This window comes from Daktulosphaira vitifoliae, unplaced genomic scaffold (assembly GCF_025091365.1).
Source record: "Daktulosphaira vitifoliae isolate Bord-2020 unplaced genomic scaffold, ASM2509136v1 Scaffold_1, whole genome shotgun sequence".
Classification (NCBI taxonomy): domain Eukaryota; kingdom Metazoa; phylum Arthropoda; class Insecta; order Hemiptera; family Phylloxeridae; genus Daktulosphaira; species Daktulosphaira vitifoliae.
The window spans coordinates 74,970,255-74,976,254 of record NW_026099572.1 but is presented as its reverse complement, the minus strand read 5'-3'; positions in this window follow the sequence as shown (position 1 = coordinate 74,976,254).

The window sequence follows — 6,000 nt, the reverse complement described above, 5'->3', positions numbered from 1 at the left end:
CTTGGCAACAAAAAATAACCGATTTTCATTCAATAAGTAAGAATTTGTTTGTCATCTATGAGTGTATCATGGATTTCTGTACGTAAAATTTAAATGCTATACAAAATATAGCAGTCACAATAACATTTCATGTATTCAAATTAATTTTTAAATATATAGAAAGTAATTTTAGGTGTATTATATTTTTCATTACGAAATTTGAAAATGATGCTTATGCATTTAAAAGTCAAATTAGTTTTTAGTATTTATATCAATTCTTAATTATTAAATAATTCAATATGATTTTTTGATTTACTAAAACTTTTACTACATCTAATATGATCATTAGAATCCGGATTTATTTGCATTTATAAATATTGTTTAAGCCATTTTTATAGAAACCGAATTAGTGAAAATTTGATGTTGAAATATACAGTAGCGCAGAAATATTTTTTGTTTTAAGGTTATAAAAATCCATATTCCTCCAATACTATAACCCCAGTTAGAATAAATTACAAATTTTATAACGTGTTTAGAATAATTTAACAAATTTATAAATTCATATAAATGACTCTTATGATGGTATAATTAAATATGTCATAATTTGCTATAAAATGTTTTATTTGAAACCAAAATTTTCATGATTGGCCTCAAAAACAGTTTTTGTAAGACTAATATTTTAATGACTCCATACATCATATATTATGAATGTTTATTATGTTATTATTAAAAAAGTATACAATCCAAAATCATTTCAAAATTTATCAATTATTTTAAGATAAAAATCTATGTTCAAATACTAATATTTTGAAGTAGCTGAATATTTAAATCATAAATTATGGCTTGGCGAAATTTCAAAGTGAATTTTACTATCCTTAATGGAGGACACAGTTAAATTAAATTACTTTTTATTCGTGATCTGTTAATATTGAATTTTATGTTTACAATAACATTTTTTTTTACCTTGAAGGTTAAAAAGAAGTTTTAATATTTCACAATAAAGACACACTTAAAAAATTAATTATTTTTTTTTTACAGCTTAGATTAGCTTTATTTCCGCTGGTCCATAAGATTAACAAGATTTTATGTTTTTACTTTCTATCCTATTTTGGTTAATTTTTTAACCAACTACTACTTGCTGTTATTTCAAATAAACAATTAAAAAAGTATTACATAATATATTAACTAAAGTACTATTTCATAAAAAAAAAAATAGTATTAATAAAGTAATATGACCTGTAACTACAAGATACTACATTTTTAAACGAAAAAGACTAAAATAATGGTAAAAATGCCACTACTAAGTAATACAAAATTTTATCGTTATGTTAGAAGCTACAATTAATGTTAATGTCTTTAAAAACAAACAAGTTATGAATGAAAACTTCATAAAACAATATAATTTCTGACAATAAGATTTAAAAAATGTTATTTTCTCCTACAGTTAGGTATCCAATTCCATGTAAAACAAAATACTACAAGATTTCGTGTATAGAAAAATAAATCGAATTTTTCAGGGATTGTAACTGAATACAAATAGGAAACTTCAGTCACCTTGTTTTTTGTGAGTAATGTACACAATAAAGCAATAACAATTCTTGAACATATTACAAAATTCAAACCTGAAAGAAAAATAATAAATTTCAATACAAAATAAAAGGATTTGTGTCGTTTTAAAAGGCCATCTGAAACAACTTATTTTATGAGATCGATAATTCATATAATCAAACTAATGATTCAATAGAACGCAGTAATATTCAACACTGTAAGGTTTAGTTAAGTTTTTCATTAAAAATGTTTTTTTCGTTTTATGTATAATTATAATATACCTTCATTCATATTAAAACGTTACACAATTTTTATGTTTAACGTTTTTAAAGTTAAAACGTTATTTAATTTTTATACTTTAACGTTACAAGAGATCGAAAAATAATTCACTGCCACAACAGTTTAAAAAGTCACTACTTTTATCTTATATAGAATTTTTATTTTTAATATAAAATTTGAAAATCATTTGTTTTAACAAGAATTGTTTTATGTTAGAAGAAGTATTATGTTGAAAAATATTTAATATTTATTGATATCACATTTATTTTATTTTTTAGCTTCGATGCGAATCTGAGAGAGTATTAAGTTTTCTATTATATGGTTTTTTTTGCGTGTTACCACTTTTTCACAGCTCTCGCCGAACGGATTTCTTTCAACGATACGTCAAAAGATCACAAATCGTATCTAATCGAAGACATAACCCTCAAAATAGAAAAAATTTCCCTCGTCCCCGTAAATGGGGGATATCTCCAAAAAAATTACAAATTTAAAAAACGCTAATTTTCGACATTTTTTCAATTTTTTTAAATTAAAACTACCATTACTTTTTTTAAAATGACAAAATTGATATAATATTTTATTTTATAGATACATGATGTATTTACTATCATTTTTTATATTTTTTTTATAAATCTCATCCTTTACTTGCCCATAGGGTGGATACAAAATGACAACTTTTTCACAAAAAATTATCTTTATTAACTTAACATTTGAAATTTTTCTGAATACTCTGACACTTTTATATATATCTTAATTAAAGCTTATATAATATACTTTAATATGAAAAAAAAATTTCGAACTACATTTTGTTTTCATTTTGAAAAAGAACATCAAAGTTAATAAAAAAAATACGATTTTTGTAAAAAATTCTTTTTTATATTTTTAATTTTATAATGAGATAACTTTTTGTAAAATGTATGGATCAATACAATTTTTTTGTGATAAATACTATTTTAATACCTCTTTTATTTGACATAATTTTTTCTAAGTCGTACCATTTCCCCTTTATACAATTGTAGATTTGAAATCGGCACAAAAATGGGTTTGTAATCAGGATATAAATAAGGAATTATGAGATCATGTTGCTTTTGGAATAATCCACCAATTTTTTTAATTTAATCATCTACTATCACATCGAAACGTTTCTTATGATTTTAAATCAATTCTATATATAAATCAGAATACTTTTCCAAATTTATTGACTAAGTTGAATTTTTGTATCTCATTTTTAAATCTCAATGTTAAAATATAAAATACAATTAATTAAATAAGTTACTTACATAGATTTGATATTTAAATACACATTTTTAATCCAGATAATATTTTTTGATTAGTATTAACAATACAATATTGACTTAATGTTATCATTGCATACAATATTATATTTTTTAACCTTATTATTGTGTTACCTGGTATATTTTATATAAATATTTCTACGGTATTTTTATCATAAGTATATATGCCTTAAAAATGAAATATTAAAATAAAATTTTTTTTTTTTTTACTTATAAATATTGGTTTGCATAAATTTCTATTAATTTTATAAATCTGATATGCCAGCTTTTAAAAAGTAGTTATTGATTTTATAGTAATATTCTATAATCTTAATTCATTGTTATTCAACACGCACTAGGACGTTTTTACTGTCTAAATAAATAATAAAAATAAGAGTAAATTTTAGTAACATGTAATTCAACAAATATATTTCGTTGGATATTACTAAAACCCATATTATTACAAACATTTCTCCATTAGAATTAATCATATGCGTATAAAAGATTTGGAAAATAATATCAATATTTTAGATTATTTAATTCTTGAAATTACACCTTCTTTATGAAAATACTACTACATTATCATTTTTATACAAACATTGACTTAAAAAAAGTAATTTTTATTTACAATTATGTGATTAATTAAAGGTACAGCTTTCCTTTTCTTAAAAACTATAAAGATGTTTAATTTTCGTAAGAGAAAAATTATTTGATTAAAAAAATCTACAATAATACAAGGTTAATGTTTTTTTATCCCTTCAAGGATAAAAACTTTAATTCTCTTTAATAAGAACAAAAATTGCGTATATCAATAAGCAAATTTAAAAAAAACTGCATGATGAAAATAAACGATTAATATGTTCTATCGAAAAATTCTAAGTTAAATAATGTTAAAACTATGTAATTAAAAATACTTTCAGATTTTTTATAAATATAAATAATACATTATTGAGTTCAACTTTAACTACGGATGGTCTGATGCTTTGTAAAAAATAAGTTAACAGTTTATTTTTAATAAACAGTGTGTATTATTTACTACTTTTTTATCATTTTCTATTAGTACTAAAAATTAAAAATGCTTCGTTGAAGCATATTAGGAGGAAAAATTATATCAATATTGTCGACAACATAATAGAATCTTATTTAGCATAAAGGAGGGACGGACACTTTAAGAAAATTATTTATAAATGAAAAACAGGAATTTATCTACACTTGATCTAAATAAAAGACTAATTATTTTATTTTTCATCTAGATAATTTTTTTCTCAAACTTTTTTAACTCATCGAGATGAATTTTTATTAGAATATCTGTATCTAATATAAATTGCTTTTTGGTTATCTATTACAACACTAGTCATATCTAAAAAAAAACATAGGTTTATATTTGATTACAAATGCGCAAGTCGTTTGAAAATTATAACAAAAATAAATTTTAAATGGAATAATTTGCAACTGTTCCTCGTCTCCGATTGAGTGACTCCGGGTAATATTCATAACTAAAAATAGAGAGCTGATGAAGGGGATTAAAAAAAGTTCCCTGTATGTTCTTCCGCTACTTAACTTCATCAAATAAGTCTATATAAAACAGTTTGTGAATGTTCTATGTTTAAAAAGATCAGATCGCATTACTGTAATACTTAATAATAATGCATATTTTCTTTTCTTAAAAAAATATTTTAACTAAAAATCTGTAAATTTCACAGATGGTTACCAGGATGTTAGTAATTAAATAAACTTAAGTTTGAAGAATATACGAATGAATTACAGCTTACAGTATTAATTTTTCGTGTTTTCCATTCTCCCGTTTTCCCCTGCTGCTTATTTAGTGTTAAAAACAGCTTTCTCGGAAACCGATGAGAAATTTTTTATTAGTTCTTTATTATTAAATAATTGGTAAAAACAATTTTATTGTTTATTTATTTTTAGTCAATATTGCTTAACTTAAAATAGTGGTGGATTTACAGGGGGGTGGGTCTAGGGATCCACTACCCTTCCCTGATATCGATATTTTTACCGTTGAGCTTCTTCAACTTAACATGTATTTTTAATATTTTTCATATCAACCACACTGTCAAAAATAGAATTTATGTAACGCAAATTTAACAGTAGTATATGATTACAGTAGTAGCGTACACACAGTAGTCGATGGAGTCTGAGAGAATTGGTTTAATCGATAAACTGTTAAAACTTCATCTGAACGTCAACAATTTTATAATGAGACGTTTTCGATTCGTACAAAATAGAATAATTATGATTATTATCACAATGACCTTATTGACCGTATTAAAAATAGAAATCTTTATACTTTAATAACTACTTATTATTTTAGTATTAAATGAATTATTAAACAATTTATATAAGAGATAATAACACAAAACTGATAGAAAACAAAAAATTTCTTTAAATATTAATTGACATTTAAACACTTTATTTTGCATTTGTTTTTATATATACTACTGGCTTAGCTAAAAAAAAAATTAAGATATTAAAATTGTTATCTATTTTGAATAGTAATAAATTATACATTGATATACATATGAAAAAAATAAAATAATATTCTTAGTTTTAGTAATAAAAAAGGGTATTTAACATTTAAGCACGTAGCTAGAGTTTTATATGGAGGGTTTAAAAAAACTCACTCTTCATTGATACACTGATAACAAATCGTGATAACTTCTGATATACTGGTCCGAAAGATGTAACTAAAATAAGTCAAAAAATTTATTATCACTATTGTAATTTTTTGCAATTGATTGAGACGAATAAATGAATTACTCTGTTAAGAAGTTATAGGCATCCCAAAAAATTTTACCTCCAATTTAATTTAAGTTTTAATACTTTTTTGAACTATTCGACTGAATAATTGTAAGTGACGCCAAATATAAATTACTACCTAAATACTTGCCAAATACCAAATAGT